We start from the raw sequence: 20,704 nt of genomic DNA, 5'->3' as shown, positions 1-20,704 counted from the left end.
TTTCACACCTATGCATTGGATCTCTTTCATACTCATACTCCTTAAAAGTTCTCAGTACAAGAAGCAGACTCCAGGCCAAACTACAAGGCATTAATTGACACATGACCACTGAGGTGATGATTGATTGTAACATAATTGTAAGGAAGCGCGGGTGCAGACGAGCTCCCTGCACCTGGCGGATTGTTCTGCATGCTGCTAGACGTAACTGGAAAAGTATGAGTGGGGTTGATGCCAATCCAATCATAGTGGACCGTGTAATCTAGAGTCCTATAGAGAGTAGAGCCAATGGGACATCATACTTTTAGTGACGTTCATAGTGGCCATTTTGAAGGAAGGGCTTAGTTGCCCCACCTGACATTGAGTATCCAATTCCCTCTCCCCGTTACCACATGCAGATGTAGTACCTATGATAAAGTTGCCTTACTATAACCAATCACATTGCATGTTAGGTTTGATTGCACGTCAATGATGACACGTTTTTGCTATAAATACTGTGTTTTTTCTAAAATTGGATGGCGTTGGAAGAGAGAGCGAGAAGATCGAGTGATTGCTGATGTTCGTTGTACTCCCCGTTTTATGTACTTGTCATTAAACTGACTCCCTTTGCCAAACTATTGAGTTGTCATAGTTATTTGATGCATGAGTACGAATCTGAATCCCCATCTACCTCGAGGGTACTGCTACTCATCTTAAAGGGCTGTTTGGAGATCCCCAGTCAGAGGGTTGGCTGGAGACCATCCAGTTCACTTGCCTGAAAGAGGAGCAAGAACAAATCTACATAGAGATGGGAGGGGAAGGCACAGCACAGGGTCAACTACCCTCTACAGATCCTGCTTACATTGATTAGGTTTTCCACCAAAGATACAATAGCCAAGATAATCAAGAGGAAGACTCTACTTGACATAACCATATATAAGTATTTACCAATGGACGAGATACATAAAAGAAAGTGCCTCATTGAGGTTGGACACATGGCAGTGGAGCTAACCTTAAAGCTGCATCACAGTTTGGCTATAAAATCCTGTGACAGCACAAAGGAGACCTTCAGTTTAATGAGTCAAGGAAATAGAATGAGATAGAATTGGTAGACTAACAAATGGTGCCTGCCTTGATAGAGGTGTATGTTGAAATCGTATTGTGATTATCCAACTGTGTAGATAGGCTTTACTTAGCTCAAGCTCTGATAAACTAAAGTGTTATTTTAATTTGTAAGGGAAATGCCAAGACGGTTAATACATGTCTCAGGGATATGAGTGTATGTGCAAACTTGTCAAAAAATCATGTTTCAAATAGTTCAAGATTCTAAGGATTCTTCTGTAATTTAACAAACACTTGATTTGCCCTGGTATATTCTCCTGTCTGGACTTCTTTACAGTCTTTTATGCATTTATCTTCACCTGGTATACTCTCTTGCCAGGATTTTCATACCATGCTTTTATTACTCTTCTCTTCACTTGATGTGGGCTGACGTCTCCTCTTCTCTCCTTGCCTCTACCTCTCAACAGCTCGGAGACTTCAACATACATCTGGATGCTTCAAATCTCTCCTCTGGTCTCTTCTGCAATCCCTGCAACACTCTCTTACTATTCTACCCTCTGGCCCAACTCACTCTGCCGGGCACACCTTGGATATTCTCAACTCTTCAGACAACCCCCTCCATAAGCCTCTCGCCACTCCCTTCCCTTGGACTGACCACATTCTGCTCTCCTCCTACCTGAAGCTCTCTGTCTCCCAGGTGAAGCGGACCCCATCACTGCCACCTGCCTTCTCCCTCATCTGGCACATGAAGCTTTTTTCACTGGAGGCCTTTGCCACAACTTCTCTCCTCCTCCTAATCCTTCGGCTGATTCACACTCTAACACAGCCAGTCCTCTCTAACCTGCATCTTTCCATTTCTGACACTCTGGATGGCCTTGCCCCTGTCATGAGAATCCACCTGAAGACTATCTCCAAGTGAAACTCTTGGTATGACTCCAACCTCGCTGCCCAAAAACGCAAGTGTAGGGTGGCTGAGAGGAAGTGTAGGGCATTAGGCACATCCTCTGACAAACTGGCCTGCCGCCTGCTCCAAAGGCAATACAGACTCTCTGTCCTATCCAAGAAGTGCACCCACATCCAACCCTGCATCTGTGTACCCTCTAATAACACAGCCAGACTCTTCAAAATCTGCAAGGAGCTGGCCAATCCAACTGCAGTCTCCACCTCTCCTGTTCCCTACCAGGTGCTTTGCATGGCTTGGTCTTCTCACTTCACCCATAAAACTCAGGACGTCCTGTCCTCTATCTCCTCTTCCTCTCCCCCTACATCTCTTGCCCCCCATTTGTCCCCCTCTCCCTCTCCTCCTCCTTTCTCCTCTTTCTCTGTGATCACTCCTGACGTTTCTAGACAAGTCTGATCTATGAAAGTGTCGTTGAAGCAGGTGCTCCCCTGCTCCTCCAGAACCATCAAGGACCACATTGACACCCTTGCTCCAGCCTTGGCCAATTTCTGCAAACACTCTTTTGACACTGGAACCTTCTCCTCCCCCTTAAGCACTCCCTTGTGCACCCCCTCCTGAAAAAACCTTCTGCCGATCTTTCCTGTGTGGCAAACTACCTCTCAATCCCTATCACTATGTTCCTGGGCAAACTCTTGAAAAAGCTGGCCATCTTCCAGCTTACTCTCCACACTGAATCTGTTGGTTGTCTCCATGACCATCAGTCTGGCTAGGGTGCAGCCAGCGGCACAGAACCTTCTCTCTTTAACACCCGTGAAGACCTGCTCTCTAATCTCAACTCTAGCCTTCCTTCTGTCCTCATCCTACATGATCTTTACTCTGCCTTCGAAACGGTCAATCACGCCATCCTGATCAATCGGCTCCATGAGAACCTGAGCATCACAGATCAGGCCCTGGCTTGGTTGAACTCCTTCCTCCTGGGACAACCCTCCCAGGTCCAACTTGGGTCCTTTCTTTCCACCACCTCTCTCTCCACATGGGGTGTTCCCTAGGGCTCTAACCTCTCACCCTGGCTTTTCCCCTTTGGCCCATCTCATCTCTACCTTCTGCTCTAACTTTCAGTGTTTTGCAGATGCCACTCAGCTCTCCTTCAGGCTCCCAATAGCCTCCTCTCCTCTTTCGCTCATTCCTGACTGTCTATCTGCGATTCAGGAGTGGTGCGCCTCCAACGATCTCTGCCTTATTGCCAGTACAAATGAGATTCTTTTCATTGGGACCCCTGTTCATGCTTTCCCTCTTTCACTCTGGTTGCCCTCCTTGGGCCCTCTCCCTGCATCTACCTTTGAGGCAAAAAACCTTGGTGTCATCTTCGACTCCACTCTCTCCTTCTCTCCTCACGTCACGGACCTCGCTAGGATGGTCCACTACCAACTGCACCTCCTCAGAGGTATTCTTCCTTTTCTCACTTTCCCCCAGAAGCTCACTGTCTCCAGAGCCCTTGTTCTCTCTAGGCTTGTCTACTGCAACAGCCTCTTTCTCAATCTGCCTTCCTCTACTCTCCTCCCTCTGCAACTAATCCAAAACAAGATTGCAAGACTTGTCCTTGGCCTCAAGCCCAGGGATCATATCTCTCCAGCCCTGACATCTCTCCACTGGCTCCCGGTCGCTGCAAGGATTGAGTTCAAGACCCTCTGCATAGTCCACAAGGCCTTCTGGGGCCGGGGCCTGCACTACATCCAAATTTCTCTTCCTAAACACCTTCCTTCTCGAGCCCTCCGCTCAGCCACCACCAACTCTCTGAGGGTCAGACGCTTCTCCAGGCAGAGAGGAGGGCGTCAATCTCTCTCTGCTGCAGGTACCTCCCTCTGCAATGACCACTCTGCATCTATCAAACTTGAGCAGGACCACCTAATGTTCCAGAAGCAGCTCAAGACCTTCCTTTTTGCTTCTGCTTTCTCTCTTTCTCTCCTCTGCTGACCGACCTGTCTGCAGCACTGACTGGTTCCCTGGCTACCCTCAGAACCTCAATGGGCACCAGGCTTCTCCACGACCAGTAGCCCCTGCACTGCCTTTGGGCCTACTGTGCACTTAGGGGCTGTATCTGCAACCCTCCAGTCTCCTGCCTCCTTGCACTTACCCAGAGCCGGCTGCCCTGGCTGCACTTATCTAGAGAAATTGCTACCCTCATTGCACTGTTCTCCCACTCCCCCTTGCACGTGCACGATCTGAATGACACAAGGCCTACTCAGAACATTTGTTTTGTGCTCCCTCTGTCATCCCTACCTTGTCTTATCGCTCCTAGAAATAATTGTGTACAGGTGCATTATAAATGACTCATATCATATATCATATAATGTACTCTCCTGCCAGGACTTTCATACCATATGTTTATTCAAAATCTCTTCAAATGGTGTACTCTCCTGCCAGGGCTTTCATATCACAACTTTATTACAATTCAATTCACTTGGTGTACTCTCCTGTTAGGACTTTCATATCATATCTGTATTACAATTCTCTGTTACCCATGAAACAATACCAGCCCAATGATGGAGTATCATTTCTTGTATAGTTCTCTCCTTCTTATATAGGGCTTTTGCCCCTCTCTCAAGTTTGTTCATCTTACCTCAGTTTTCTCTTTCTGACCTTTTAAAATGCATGTTCAACGACCTGCTTGTGGAGTAGCTCATGGTTCTTTTAGCTTATTCACATACTTCACTTTGCTTGCTCATGGTATAGCTTTTATATTTATTAGCTTCTTCACATACTTCACTTCATTTGCTGATAGCTACTTGGAAGCAGTGCACACGTTGAGGCAACCATTAACCCACTCCGCTTCCCTTGGCTTAATGGGTGCTCCAAGTGTCTCTCGCGCCTCTCTGCTTCTGTTCTCATTGGATTGTGGGCTTGGCGGGCTACCTGTCATCTGCTGCCCCTCTGCCATGCCGGTTTTTGGTTCCTGCTGTCTTTTCCTCACAGGCAGCACGCCTGCTGCACCCCGGTTCCTTCTCCTGCGGTACTACTCAATTTGCTCATCTTTTTTGTCCATATGGACGATTGCCAAATTCGGCCACTACTAATAAATCAAAGCCCATTATACCAAACTTGAGGAGAAGGGGTTGCAGAGCTGTCCCCCGCCCCCCATGTTCAGTGTAAAGGGCTTCAGGGGTTGTGGGGGTCCTCCCCCACTTCCAGGACAAAGGAAGTGGGGTGCTAAAACATTTTTATACTACAGGCTACAGAAGTGCCCGGTGATCCCACTGTACAAATGATGCCTCAGTGGGGGCAGTTTAAGGAAAAGTGAATGGGATCTGGTTAGTTAGCAGATAAATCTCAGGATAGGACATAATCTTGTTTGATGTTGTTGTCATGGTGACGAGACATGCATCGGAGATAGCCATCGGCCTTTTTAAAGGTATTGTTTACCGAGGGTAATTAGACCAACGTCATGAATAAGGAGCCAGGTGGGATCACCGGGCACTTCTGTAGCCTCCTATTCACAGAGGTTTCCCAAGATGGCGGCATAAATACTACGGTTTCCAACGAAACCGCACGCCAGCGAATCACTTTCAAGATGGGTGTCTGACCGTCTACACGCCATGAAATAGCATATCCATACAGTTGACAGACCCCTTAAGGTATGGACATATATATTTTAAATACTCTGCTAATATGCATGCGATTAGCCAGCACCGCTTGCATTTAAATCCCACTCGGTGCTTCGCGCACACGGGCACAACTATTGCTTGGCACACGTTTGTTTTAGATCCACCTAATAGAATGCTCTCGTACCATCGCCCTCATCCACGGGTTGGATAATGGTCCCGCACCACTGATAAGCGGGGTGACATAATTGTGTTATGTGTAATATTCTTATTTAAGAATTTTGTGAGCACTCGCAGCCAGCTAGTGCATGAAATTGCGACATGGCCGGGCAGATTTATTGGCATGGCTACATACCATCGCATCTACGTGTCCTCTACAACAGACACATGGCCGGCGCCCCTACTTTCACAAGCACTCCTCTCTATATAGCTATATTGTGAGTATTTTTCACATATAGCGGTCTCTTCATTAGCCTCTCGCATTTTTTAACAGCGGCCCACCCTTTGAATAAAAACTGACAGCCTGTATCCTGATGCATTAATGTGCGCCGTATTGTGGACACATTCCTTACACTGACTCATGACTGGTAAGAATAGTCCTTTTCTTTCCTTTAATTATGAGCTCATCAATTAGAGTCTCTAGTCCTGCAACTAACAGGTTCATGGTCATTATCCGTAGGCATGACCGCTCTGCAGAAGAACTACTTACCTGCTCCGATAAGTGTGCACAGACACTCAGATGACTTACGCCTAAGTGCTTTAAGATTTCGGTAAGCACCGCATTCTCCATGGTTCTCTCCTGTGAACTGTGTTCTCATGCATTCAATGCATTCCAACTTTTAGATGTGTGGTTCCCTACTCACTCCTGATACATTCTTCTGTCTATTTACTCCGACAGATCACATAGGATTCTTCACTCATAAGAATATATCTGTCCTGATGAAGTCCTACTAAACCACAGCTCCTCAAGTTTAGCTAAATGGCCGAAACACTGTTGTGTTGACCTGTTTCTTGTTGTCTTTCAACTTTTGATTGTTTCACATTTATGTGCATTTGACCAAGCAGTTACAGTATTTATTTCTCATGTCACCCCTGCTAGGATGCATAGAGAATGTAATTGTGTAAATTTGTACTCCGAATATTGTTGATTTGGACACTGCTACTCATGTACTATATCATGTATGTTTCATGTTGAATATCCCATGTTTTAATGTTCATGTGTATTAAAACACTTACTGCACACAAATTAAACAAGAATTGCATTCGTTTTTCAATTTTGACTTTATTGAAATCCAGAAGTGAGAGGGTCTTATCTTCAGTTGGACTCCTATGACGTTGTTCAGTTGTGTTGTTATGTGAGTCTACTTACCTGGGTAGAGCAAGGCATTCACCAGGTGCCCTTTGTAATACTTGAGGATGAATGGTGTAATAAGCCATTAAGGCATGAGGAATTGAGAAAACATCTCTATAGGGAAACGGGAATAGGCGTCTTTCCCTGAAGATATCACATCCCTCCCCCTATTGCTGTCTCTCTCCAGGTGGTCCTCCCTAATATAGCCATCACCAGGGTTAAGAACAGGCAGTAGCTGCCATACCCTGGCCACATAGGGGGAGGCCACCTGAGGGAAAGAAGTGATGATACCCTCAGATTCATCACAATACCTACTCAAAATATGTATGAATTGCAAAATAATGGAGAAGGAGGTGGCCTCAGTTATTACATTTCTCAAATAGGGCAAATCACCATGCCCAGATAGCTGCGTGGCCTGCATATGCAAAGAGAATGGTGAGGTCTGAAAGCCTTTGCTGTGGTTCAATGAGGCTCTGGACATTCAGTGCTTTCCCTGCTAGATGAAGATCCTCGCGGCCACGAGGAACCCATGGAGAGATTTTACGGCTGGAGAGATATGGTCTCTCGGTTTGAGGCCAAGGATAGTTCTTGCAGCCCTATTCTGGATTAGCTGAAGGTGTCTAGGGAGGAAAGGGGGAGAATGAGGAAGAGGCTGTTGCAGTAGACCAGCCTAGAGAGGACCAGAGCTCTGGAGACTGGTAAAATAAGTTACAGGTTTGTATCGTATTTGTGCTTGGACCCAATTAATTGGACCAATTTTTATAGCAGATTACTGTGTAACATTAAACTGTACAGTGTAACTGTTCCACATACAAGGATTAAGATTCACGTGGGCACTTTTCTTTTTATTAGTGAGGAAGACAATATTTCCAGTGAATAATGTTGATGGCAGGAGACACTTTAATATACAATAGGTAAACACCTAGATAGCAAATTCTTAGACAACAACGGGAAGCATACCCAAGTTTTGTTAACATGTGATGTCATGTGCTCTCCGCGTGTGATGCCGCGCGCACCAGCATCATTGTGCGCGTGACGTCACATGCACGAGGGCACCATAACAACAAGTAAAATGGCATCAATCCATAATAACGTGTGCAACGCCGGAGGGATTTAACTTCAGGATCTCGACATGACAATGGTAAGTGACATTAGTCTCTACATCGGTGCAGCAACAAATATTAATCCACATGGACACAGAATTGAACCTTGATATTGAAACGTGTATCTTGTTTCATTGTCACGGGTCAAGAATGTACAATGTTAAGTGGTTGTGGGGTATGTAACCCAATACTATCCAGAATATGAGCTCGAATCATCAATTAATCCATTCATTAAAGGTAAGAGAACCACTAAAGATTTAGTTTTCTTTAATATTCAATGGTCTCTCAATGGCAAGTGACCCAGTACATTCAAATGTGTCTCACCATCTCTTGCAGATAGAATAAGACACAGTAACAACACAATTGCGTGCTACTAGCATTATATCTCAGATCCTAGAGTTATCAATTCCTTACACAAATCCATGTCATGCAACAACTATGCACATTAATGTTTTAGGTTATCTTTTTATTTTTTTGTAACTTTTATGTATTGATAGATAGTAAATCGAAAAGGGCAACTACAATATACCCCTACTGTTCACTATCTCTACCTTTGGGGTATCACAACATGCTTAAACAAAGAGATAGGACACACTAACTGCTATAGTAGCTTTCAGCTACCTCATTGCTACATGTGAGTTCGATCTTCGGGTACATTGCATGCAGCGAATGAATGTGGCCATATGGTGTAATGGAAAAGCACAGAAAGGGAGTCCATTATATCGGCGGTTGTTGTTAAGCTTGTATTTTGCTTGTGCTTTCACTTTTCCTGCCGATGCACATGGTAACATCGGTTTGCTTTGGTTTCAGACACCAGGAATTACAGTGGTTTGAAATTACAAGCTCCAGTGCACGGATTTCGTTTAGATTGGCGTGTTGGATATTTGACGACCCCACATTTGTGTGATCAGTGGTTGAAAGACATATTGTGAGCATTCTGCTTACATGGCCAGGTAATGTGGTGGTTGGGCTATGTTTTTTGGCCTGGGGTTGATCGGGTCACGTTTCATTGTTGCACTTTTAGCATTGCACTTCTGGTGTTTGTGTGCTTTATGTACCATTGGTGATGTTTCACCATACTTATCTAATGGACCATATTTATAATGGTCAGGCTAACAATAAACTTATGTTGTAGCTTGTGAAGTGACTATATACAGTTATTGTTTTTAGTATGTGGATTTGGTTTCACTCCCAGGGTGATTGAGTAGACTCTTGGGTTATATAGTCTTGGTTACTATTCCCTCACTTCTCTGTTTTCATTTATCGGGGCCTTGCACCCCGGTTTTGGATAGAGATGGAGTATGTCTGAGTTAACAGTTTGTGAATCCTGAGTTCTTAGGTCCCTTGTATCGCTTATATCTTTCAGCCGGTGAGTTCTACATCCGTTGGTGGATGTGCTGAGGACCCCTACTGCACAACATTGAAAGAATGTTTTACTACAAGAAAGAAGTGTTTTGTTCCCCTGAAGAGAGTTCAGCCATTGTTTGGCAGAAAGAACTGAAACATGCTACATGTCGGGATTATGTACATCATTTGAAACACATTTGTTTTATGATATTGTTATTTGCTGCTGGAATTGTGTTTGTCTATCTGGTATGAATGTGTGATGAAGAATGGTTTGAATGAATAATGTGAATTGTAATTTTTATAATCAATTGTTGTGCTTCAATATGGGTCAGTTTTTCTAATGGTTATAACTGTTTCTATTGTAAAGAGTAATACATTTATATATTTTTTGTATTTAGTTGTACTGTATCTATTTTTTCAAGATATAAGTACCTGTGTTCCACTATGGAACATATGTAGGGACTCAGGATTACATTTGTACTATAGCCGTTTGTATGTATTGATAGATGGCATTATGATTTCTCTATCAGCCTTGAGGACGACTAAGGTCAAAACATGTGTCGGCGGACTCAATGACAATAACTCTTCTATGGGAAGACTTACACTGAGGAAATTTTGTACTGATCTCATGCTAACCATAAGTTTACCTAATTGAAGCAGGCAGAGCGCGAGACACCCAAATTCCAACCAAACCACCAGAGCTCTGGAGACGTTGAGCTTCTGTGGAAAGGTGAGATAAGGGAGAATCCCTCTAAGAAGGTGTAGGTGGAAGTGTGCCTTCTTTGCAAGGTCCAAGATGTGAGGGGTCAAGGATAGAGCAGAGTAAGAGATGACCCCAAGGTTTTTTGTCTTCTCATGATGGTGAGGGCAGAGGGCCCAGGGAGGGCAGCCAGAGGGTAGGAGGAAAACAGGGTGCAGGTGCCCCAAAGAGAAGGATCTCTGTCTTACTGGAATTAAGGCATATATGATTAGCCGCAATCTCTGCCTGGATGGTGGTCAGACAATCAGGGATGAGAGAGGAGGAGGTAGTAGAGGGAAGTTTGAAGGAAAGGTGTATGTCATCAACATAACACTGGAAACGAGGAGAGAAGGAGGAGATCAGGTGAGCAAGAGGAGCAAGATAGATATTGAAGAGCCACGGTGATTGGATAGAGCCCTTGGGGACACCATAGGCAGAGAGTGAGGCGGTGGAGGAGAAAGGGCCCAGTTGCGGCTGGGAAGGGCGGTTAGTGAAGAAAGAGGTCAGCCAATCCAGTGCCTGATCCATGATGCCAAGGGTATCACGGTGCCATTTTATGAGGATAGAGTGGTTCACTGTGTCAAAGGCAGAGGAGAGATTGAGGAGAATGAGAACAGGAGGAGAGTTAAAGTAAAGATTTGCGAGCATGTCTTCATGGCTGTTCAGGAGAGCAGTTTATGTGCATCTGGATGCCTCGCATCCAGATTGATGGTCATGGAGGCAACCAACAAGTTCAGTATGAAGCTTCAGTTGTGGGACGACCAACTTCTCCAAGAGTTTACCCAGGAAGTGGGTAGTGGAGATAGGGTGTTAGCCAGATAGGAGAGTCAGCAGATGGCGTTTTTATGAGAGGGTGCACAAGGGAGTGCTTGAGGGAAAGAGGGAAAGTGCCAGTGGTGAGGGAGCGGTTGTAGAAATCAGTGTCAACGACAGGCCTCACCTGAGCTGGCTTTCGGGAAGATGATGAGTAGAGGTGAGGCCTGTCTTCTCTAGAAGCCACCATGCCATCTGGTATATGTATAACAGATGTGAGGGGGGGCACTGGGAATAAATCCCAGAACGGGCACAAACAAAACTCTTTGATATTGGACATTGCATGACATAGAGAGGAATTCCATATTGCAATAAAAAACAGGTATCCAATGGCTGAAACAGTCCTGGAGAATTCTGAAGGAACTCTCACCTCCAGGGGGTAGGGGTATTGACAGAGAGCAAAGCTGGACAACAGCCCCCAGAAAAGATGAAGCTCCCAACAACAGAAGAGGTAAGGCAAGAGTAGCAGAGAGACAGAGGTACACAAGGCAGGAAATGATGGGGAATCCCGCCGGGAGGAGAAGCCAGAAGAAGAACCAGGAGGCCAGGTAAGGCAAGAGGAGGGTATAATCTAGCGGGGGAAACTAGTTCCAATGCAACCCAGGGAATGATGTTGTGACACACCTGCCCCGAGTTCAGGACTCCATTAAATCTGTTTAATTCCAGAGCTTCCTCATACGTCATGGCATATTGTGGCAAAACGTGAATAACATGAGTCAGCCATCTTGGATTGGGCTACCATACCCTCGAACATTGCCATAGTGATGGAAAGCATTTTCAATGACCCAGCACCTGACTTAAAATGCTAACTATCAGCAAGAGCCAGGGAAAGAGAGGAGATGTTGTCCTTAATGGCTCTAGAAGAGCAGGGGTGCACCTATTTGGGTGAGACATTCATAGAGCGGACAACTTTAAAGACCTCAACGGGTGGGGTGTGTGTCAGGGGCAGGAGGGAGGAAAGTGCAGGGGGTGGAGGGAGAGGTGCCAAGGGAGGCTGGTGAGCTGGAGCGGGACTGGAGGTTTGGGTGGAGGAAAATGAGGACAGGAAGTCCCGAGTTTTAGATGAGAAATGGGAGGCCAGAGCAGTTCAGAGAGCCTGGGAAGGAAGGAAAGGGGTTGAGACTGTGGATGGATTGGCGAGTTCCTTGCAGATTTTGAAATGTTCAGCCCTGTTGTTAGTGGCTCCCTCCAGAGATGCAGGCTTGGATGTGGGCCATCTTCTTGGAGCGGATAGAAAAACAATATTGCCAGTTTGTCTGAGGGTGTACCCGAGGTCTGCCACTTCTGTTCAGCAATCCTGCACTTGTGTTTCCAGTATGCTAGCTTGTAGTCATATGAGCTGTTGCACTTAGAGGAAGGTTTCAGGTAGAACCTATGGCAGGGGCACATATGTCAAGGTTGCTGGAGATGGAGAGGTGAAGGTTAGCAAGGACAGACTCACAGGGGGAGTCGGGAGCAGAGGAGCGAGGGGGGATGAAAGTGCAAGCAAAGGCAGCAACTGAGACTCGCTTCATCAGTCAAATGATGGTAGAGGAGGATGGCAGTGGAAAGGGAAGGCTCAGACAGTGGCCCAAGGGGCTCCCAGCGGGAGGAGAGGAGAGAGTGGTCGGACCAAGAGAGTGGGGTGGTGACCGGGTTAGAGATAGAGATGTCTCCAGAGATGAAGGCATAGAGAGTCTGTCCGGCTGAGTGGGTCAGACACGAAGGAAGAATAGTGAGAGAACGGGGTCACAGAACTGTGAGGTGGCTGATTTAGGGGAGTCAAGGTGGATATTGTAGCCCCAGAGGAGCAGGAGTTTGGAAGAAGACCTCAAGAGGGAGGAGGTGAAGTTAGCCCAGATAGGGACATAGATAGCAGAAAAGGTGAGTGAGCAAAGGTGAGTGAGAGAGTATGAGAGACCCCGGGCCTGCAGACAAAGCCTTCAAAGGAGGAGTAAGATTGAGTAGGAATGATAGAGCAGGGACCCACTCAGGGAAAGTCAGGGCCACTCCACTCCCGGGCCGGTTGGGCCTGGGTCTGGAAAGGATTTTGTAGCCCCAGGAAGGAGAGTGTCAATAGCAGTGACAGAGCTCTCATTGAACTCTGCCTCAGTAAGGGCATAGATGTTGAGGTCAAAGTCGTCAATAAAGAGACATATGTCAGAGGAGTGTTTGACAGCAGAACAAGCGTTTAGAGTAGCTAAGTGAAGCTGATTACCACCTTTGAAAGTTTTCCAAGGAGGGGAAGAGGGTTGTCGTACTCCCGTCAGTGGTGGTGGAGAGGTGAGAGTAGAGGAAGAAAGAGGAGTAGCAGGAGAAGGGAGGACATTAATAAGTGAGGGCAGGCACTGATCATGAAGAAGACAAGTAGGTTGACAACCTTGGGCCATGATAGTGCCATTGTGTAGACATTAATGGTGCACCTAGAGGATGAGAAGTATGCCAACAGTACTTCCTATCTAGTGCCATCATTAATGAGTGAGGAGGAGAAAGGAGTGAGAGTGAAGACCAGATGGGGGGTTCATAAATCAGGGGAGGGGACAGAAAAGAGGATGTCAGTAATAGTTTGCCTGGAAGCAGCCTTGATGTAGGTGTCAGCAATAGATAGGTCTGGGTTTGAGGCCAGGAGAGCTTTTTTAAGCTTTTTTCTTCCAGACTTTGTGAGAGAGATAGGTGATACAGTAGCAGTTAGAATAGATAGGGGAGATAGAGAGTGCCATGGGAGTAGCACATGAGAGACAGACAGATAGGGGAGCTGCACAGTGCACAAATAACTCACTAGGTGGCCTAGCAGCCAGGCAGGCACAGATTAAGGAGGTGCTATAAGCATATAATGAACAGGGTAGTCGGATTTTAAGTACCCAGGCTGGGTGTGCGCTAAAGTGCAGTGGAAGATAGTCAATGCACAGGCCTAAAAGCACAGCTAAATTTAACTTTCCAGCAAAGCACTAACATGCAGCAGAAAACGGCCAACATGCAGGTTTAAAAACACACGTAAATTCAACTTTCCAGCAAAGCACTAACATGCAGCAGAAGACGGTCAATGAGCAAGTTTAAAAACACACCTAAACTACTCCAACTAAATTCAGTAGGATAGGAAAACTCAGGACATTTTTTAGGGGTCACCACTTCACATGCTGGTACAATTGATGAAGTGTGTCTTTGAACTAGTTAGCTAAAATTGCACAATAATCTATAGTGGTACAAACTTCTGCCTGAAACAAGGGAGCAAGCAAAACAAAATGCTCTGATAAAATAAATGATCTCCTTTAGATGTGGGGAGTGGGGACCCCTGGCCTAAGCCCAAGTATGCTGTGCAGGTCAAGTAATCCTGGTTGCACTTCGACTGCTAACCTTTGCAAACACATGTGCGCTACTTACTGGCAAGGATATGGCCTTCGGGGTTGCACAGAAAATCAATACCCTCATGCTTTACAGACTTCATTTTACTTTTGTTCTTTCACTTGTTCTGATCGAGTTTCCCCAATAGTGAGGCACTGTTGTCTCACTGTTTTTTTAATCATCATGCATTCTTGGTCACACTGGGCCTCATTACACGGAAGGCGGTAAGGGTTTACCGGTACCGGTAACGGCTGGTGTAGACAAGCCGTTAAAGTTGGGGCCCGCAAAGGGACCTTGTTGCTAATTACGGTACCGCAATTAGCGGTACCGTAATTAGCTCCTTCCCCATTCCCATTGAGCCCTATGGGGCAAAAATGGGAATGGGGAAGGGCCATGGAGAAAGGGGGAATTACCGCCCCGCCAACCTTGGAATGGGGTGGTAATTCCCCTTTTCTCCATGGTGGTACCGGTATGGTACCGGCGGCAACCATGGTGGTAATAGCACCATGGTTTACCGCCTTCCGCGTAATGAGGCCCCTGACTTTGCTGGCCTTCAATCACATGGGATTTCCTGACTGGAACTACAGAGTTTGAGGTTTCTGAAAATCCTGAAAGTCAACCGTGCGTGTTAAAGGTCATGATTCATGAAAGCCTGAGGTCAGGAAGCTACATTTCCCCGCATGTCTATTTGCTTAACTCCTGGGGCGAATATTTCCTCTTGGTGATTGAAGGCCATTAGTGGTTGCCCTCTTCTTACACATTCTCAAAGTCCAGGAAGAAATAAGAACATATGAAGCACAGAATGTATAGGTAAACTACAACGGGGAGCAAGAGGTATTTAGGGTTTATTTTTTAAGATGAAAACAAGTATTCTGACCGAATGCATCCTGGTAATTAATCTTTAACACGTAAAAAAAAAATGATACAATGCCTTGTGTTGCAAATATGAATCTTTTCCAAAGATGCATAAAGTGTCAGAATGCAAGCAGTTCCACAGGTGCTCATGAGCATGCTGCAATAAGTTGTGCTGAAAAGATCCTTTTTTCCAGTGAACAGCTGATTGTATCAAGCAGTTCATCAGTTAGGACGTATTTGTTTAGCTGCCCATGTACATGTTAATTAACATCGCTCAGCTAAATTACCCCTGGGTTCTCTTGTTAAACACCCTTGGCCATGCTGCTCTTCCAGGCAGCTGCACTTTAAACCACAGCAAGGAAGTTTAACGATCTTGAACTCTCCCCTAAATTAGGTGAATCCATCTTGCTTGGGATCAAAGAAAACACTCAGGGTGAGCTCGTTTATGTTCACCCCTTGCGTTCATGTCCTGTCTCTAATGAGCCATGTGTATTTTATTTTCGGGTTGGTTTCTGTAATAGGGGTGCAGTCATAATGCCCATGTCTTCATGAAACACACATTGGGCCTCATTACGAGTGTGGTGGTCCGGAAACAAGGATGCCTGTAAGCTCACCGGCACCCTTGTTTCTGAACCGCCACACTACGAGTCTACCTGCAGGAACCGTTGCACCCGCCAGGGTGAGACCTGCTGGGCGCAACAGCCCCTGCAGGCAAACTTTTCATGGAAGCACCAGCACCTTTAGCAACGGTGTCGGTGCTTCCGATTCCCCATTTCCATGGAATGGGGACTAACATTTTCCGCCACCTGACTTCCCGGGCTGCCAGGACTTGTAATATCTCGGTGGCACCGGGAAGTCAGGTGGCGGAAACGGTTTTATGGGGTTGGTGGCAACCTCCCACCGTCAACCTCGTAATGCGGTCCTTGAATTATACAAAATGTAATACAGCATTTGGAAGTAAACAGACCACACATTATTACAGAGAAATCATGACGGGGACACAGGTATTGTTTACATCAACCATAAACGGTTAATGTGACCGTGACCGTAGCAGCGCTGCCAACCCGGCAGCTGCCAGTTGGCCTACTACCTGCCTGAGTTGTTCCACGGTTAACGCACAAGTCTGGCCTATATATACACCCAATGGGCAACCTAAGGGTGAATCAGGTAATAATGTCCCCATACATAATGTTGCCAGTGAACGCCATCGGCAACATTATACATGTTGACATTATGTATGGGGACGGGTTGCAGGGATGCTCTCTGCATGTTCAATGTAATAATGTCTCTGCAAAAAACAGCGATTTCATTGTTAGGAGACATTTTTGAGGGGACATTATTACATGGAACCCCAGAGGGACCAGCGTCCCCGCCTGATTGGCCTATTGGACGCGAGTAGACCCCTCAACCCACAACCCACGTTAGTAAAAACATAATTCATCAAGTTCAGCATTTTGTTCAGGGTCCGAACATTTCCATAATCCATTGTGTAGGTCCCCATCAACAGTGTCACAGGACTGGTGGGCTACTGCACATGCCCCTGTGTATACCTCCCAGCAAACATGAAGGAGCACATCCAGCCTTTCATCAGACAGATGTGACATAATTATGCTGAAAGCTCTGGGAGGAGCGCTTTAAAGTCCTTGCCTAAAGTTGTGCAGTCTCTGTGAGCGAGTGTGCATTAAATATTCAAAGTTCTTTTTCTTCACTGCAGTGTTTATCACCAAAGGGGTTCTCCCCTTCCCCTGGGATCAACTCAGACCACACAAAAGTGGTGTCCTTCAAGTAACGTGCCAACAAGATGAATTCATCAAACAGAAATTCCTTAACATGCGCCCTACTCAGTAGACAAAATACCACCATATGGGTTAGTCGTGGCTAGCCCTTTAGAGCTATCTTGAGGCGCCACATCACAGCAATCAATCCCACAGTGCCCAAAGAAAGCTTTAAAATCACCACTTGCCGGCAACTACTCAAACCAGCATGGGCGCAGCAGCAAGAAAGGCACTCGCGTTCCAACGTCTCTTTGAAGGGTGAAACAATCTCTATATACAGCAGGCTATTACCTTGCTATCCCCTACGCTATGATCCTACATTCAAAACCAACCATTTCCCCAACTTAACATCGCCGTCGGCATAGCCACATCTACATCTAGCACTGGGGTAGATTTTGCAACAGGTCGATGTTCGTGCACTGTCCACACAAACTCAGATGCTAAAAATGGAAGGCTCCCTTGGAGGTCAACTCCTGAAACCCCATCTTGTACTAAACTCTGGCTGCAAATGTTATGTATTTGAAACTCTCATAACCCATCAATTTGACATCCCACATCAGACTGGCAACATCCTTAAATCTCCACGGGGTGCATGCAGCAATGGGGTGATGGCCGTTCGCCAATGTCTTGAAATGAGAGGCAAACTGTTCGACACTATCTAGGTCGCAATGTAAAAAAAAAAATCGACCAAACTCAGCTGCGATCTTCACTGATAAGAAAGCTTTTACCTGCTGAGGAACTTGCCCCGATCTATTTAAAATGGTGTAAAAGACGTTAACTCTGTCAAGTTGTGGTTGTATTTTTGGACTCAATTGCCATTTAAACACAGTCCATGCCCCCCTTCAGGCATAAGAAAGGATTTACTTATTGGCAGTAAACCCAGGTTTGTAACAGAGCATAGCAGATCTGTGCACCACTCAGCACAAAATAAGACCATATGGGGAAAATCATTCAGAAACAAGTGGGCGACAAGAACTGCACAAGTGTGATGGTCACATCTGGCAAGCATGGACTCCATTACCATCACCCTGGGGCTGGAAGAAGCTCGGGTCAGCTCCTGCGCATGCGCTGATCCTGCACGTCCAGACTATCATGACAGTTCATGTGTTTTTACTCTTACTTGTGTCTTGAGTATTATTAGGACACACTGCAAGGTAAGTTGCGCCGAGTAAAAGAAGAAGCCAGTCCAGATCCATTCAAAATTGTACATCTAGTCATTAAGTCCATAATTTCCATTAAGAGACCACAGGCTACTCTCGAGAAAATGTGCATTTTACTACAAATAATAATAATAATGCGCATTAATTGCTACGTAGAATACAAGCATTGCAACTGTTCTCCTATTCAGGGCTAAATGTTGCAATTGTTGCTGTCCATTCTACAAGCAGAACCATTGTAATTATTACATAACCTAACTGCCCCCAATATCCTCGTCAGAGGTCATCACAGCCTGCTGGACCCCATCAGCATACGCATTCATTTGTCCGGAGACCCCGTGAAAATGGGAGCTCAGGGTATTCTGCCCACAGACACATTTGCTTTAAAAACATCAGGATACTGGCCAGGAACCCCTATTCTGCCCGGTGTGGGCTCGCACAGCAATCGTAGCATACTGCCGTTTTGCTTTTCCTGCTACGTATAATGCCAGCCAGCAGCTGCCCACCTGGCAGGCCAGCAGTCTTGTAATGCACGGCGCTATATTCCTTTCACTATTGTTGTTCTGGGGCTTACGCTGTGTGCTTTGCTGTTAGTAGTGCTCGCATTGCAAGCTGCATTTCCCAGTGCCTTTCCGGCCACCCCTTCCACGGGATAAACAGAAGTGACATCCCATCATTATCTGCTCATGGGTGGGATATGCGAGATTGTGCCATTTATTGCCTTGCAATGGTCTCTTTTACTGATATTCGGTAAATGTTAACTATGCCACTCCCTGTTCACATGTCATGTTCGGGGATGCTAGACACTGTGCGGTCTTTCCAGCAGGAAATTCCATGAATAATACAAGCCTGGGGCACCCTGCCATTAGCCCCCACCGTGCCAGTTCAGGGAAGTCTTTCAAGGTCTCACCCAAGTTGGCGTGGTGGCAGAAGGTGTGGCTAACACCCTATTGAAATTAAATGCACTATGCTCTCCGGAGCGGATTGCGCTTCATAAGAATTGGCAGTGGATCGGTGCCTAATGAACATTTTGCCACATTTTTTTTGTGTCGCCCAGGGCACTGTGGCTGCTAAGGCCGGCCCTGAATTCAAGGCAAGGTAGTACCTATTTAATTCACTCACATTGTGTGGCACTGGTCCTTAGCAAAACCAGGAAATGGGTGGTACCCAAATTGGGTGTTTTTCTTTCCTGATGAGGAGGGGCCATCCCTCAACCCCATCCATAAGGACTCACCAACTTGAACTCGACGAAGAGGGTAGAGAGAAAAGCCGAAACCACTACATTACTATCAGTACACGCGAAAATGGAATATTTTCTTGCCTTTAAGTACTCTCCTCCCACCTAGCTGCCTCTAGAAAATACTCTGACAGCCTTCGAAAAACAAGTACTGGAGGGTTTCAAGAAGATACCATTCCAACCGAGGAAACGTGGCATCATCACCAGCAGGGAGAGGCAATTTCTGAAAGGACTCGTCGACAATCAGAACCTGATCTTTAAGCCAGCAGACAACGGCAGAGCCCTTTTGTTGATGGAAAAGACAGATTACCTCAGAGAAATAGAAAGACAACTTGACTATGGAGATACCTTTTGAGAAATTTCATTTGACCCAACAATGAAAGTGTGAGAACTCATCAAAGAGACCCTCGATGAAGCTGAAATCAGAGGGGTTATCTCAGAGGTGACAAGGACATTTTTGGAGGTGGAACACTGGGTGATGTTTGTCTTTTATATATTGCCCAAGATACATAAGAGCCTAATTAATCCACCAGGATGCCCTATCATTGCATCTATGGGCAGTTTGCTGGAACCTCTAGCTAAATACTTAAATAAAGCCATACAACCGTTGATAGAAGATAGCCCGACATATCTCAAGGACACTACACATTTCCTTACACAACTGAACAACATAATTTGACGGAAGGTGGGATGTCCTGTTTGCCATGGACATCACCTCTCTGTACACCAACATAGTACAGGATGCAGGTCTTGAGGCCATGGAGTGGCTCCTTTTGCAGTCTGATTCCTGCACAGCAGATAGGAATTTTGTTCTTACCCTCCTAAAGCTAGTGCTGCTGAGCAACTTTTTAAAGTTTCAGAATAGGTAGTACCTGCATGTTTCAGGCACCATTATGGGAGCAGCAATGTCTCCTAGCTATGCAAATATGTATATGCTATATTTAGAAACAGAACATGTGTTAGAGTCACCAAGATGGATGCAACACCTTTCGATGTTTGTGTGCTACATCTACAATGTTTTCGGGATATGGACCGGACCAATCGATGATTAACACACTTCTTTGACATGATGAATCAAATGCATCTGCGGATAGGTTTCCCAACAGAGTTTAGTAAAAATGAGATACATTTTCTAGATGTTGAAATTTACTATGAGAATCAGTCCCTCAACACGAGGATCTTCACTGAACCGACAGATCGCAAAAGCCTACTATTAGCAATCAGTTTTCACCCAAAGCCAATTTATGAGATATCACTGCCACATTTCCAGCATGGATGAATATCAACGACATGCAAGTACCTTGACAGGCACATTTTTGGAAAGGAAATATAATAAGGACTTGAATCAAGGAATTGCTCAGAAGGTGTAACTCATACCAAGAGAGGCTCTACTGACAGTTAAACCACCTAAAGCAAGTCCCTCTTTGGTGTATGTTACAACACACTCTACACAGAGTGCCAGGGTAAA

This window comes from Ambystoma mexicanum, chromosome 7q, assembly GCF_040938575.1.
Source record: "Ambystoma mexicanum isolate Mex_15411 chromosome 7q, UKY_AmexF1_1, whole genome shotgun sequence".
NCBI lineage: Eukaryota > Metazoa > Chordata > Amphibia > Caudata > Ambystomatidae > Ambystoma > Ambystoma mexicanum.
The sequence above is the reverse complement of the archived record's forward strand: the minus strand, read 5'-3'. Positions refer to the sequence as shown.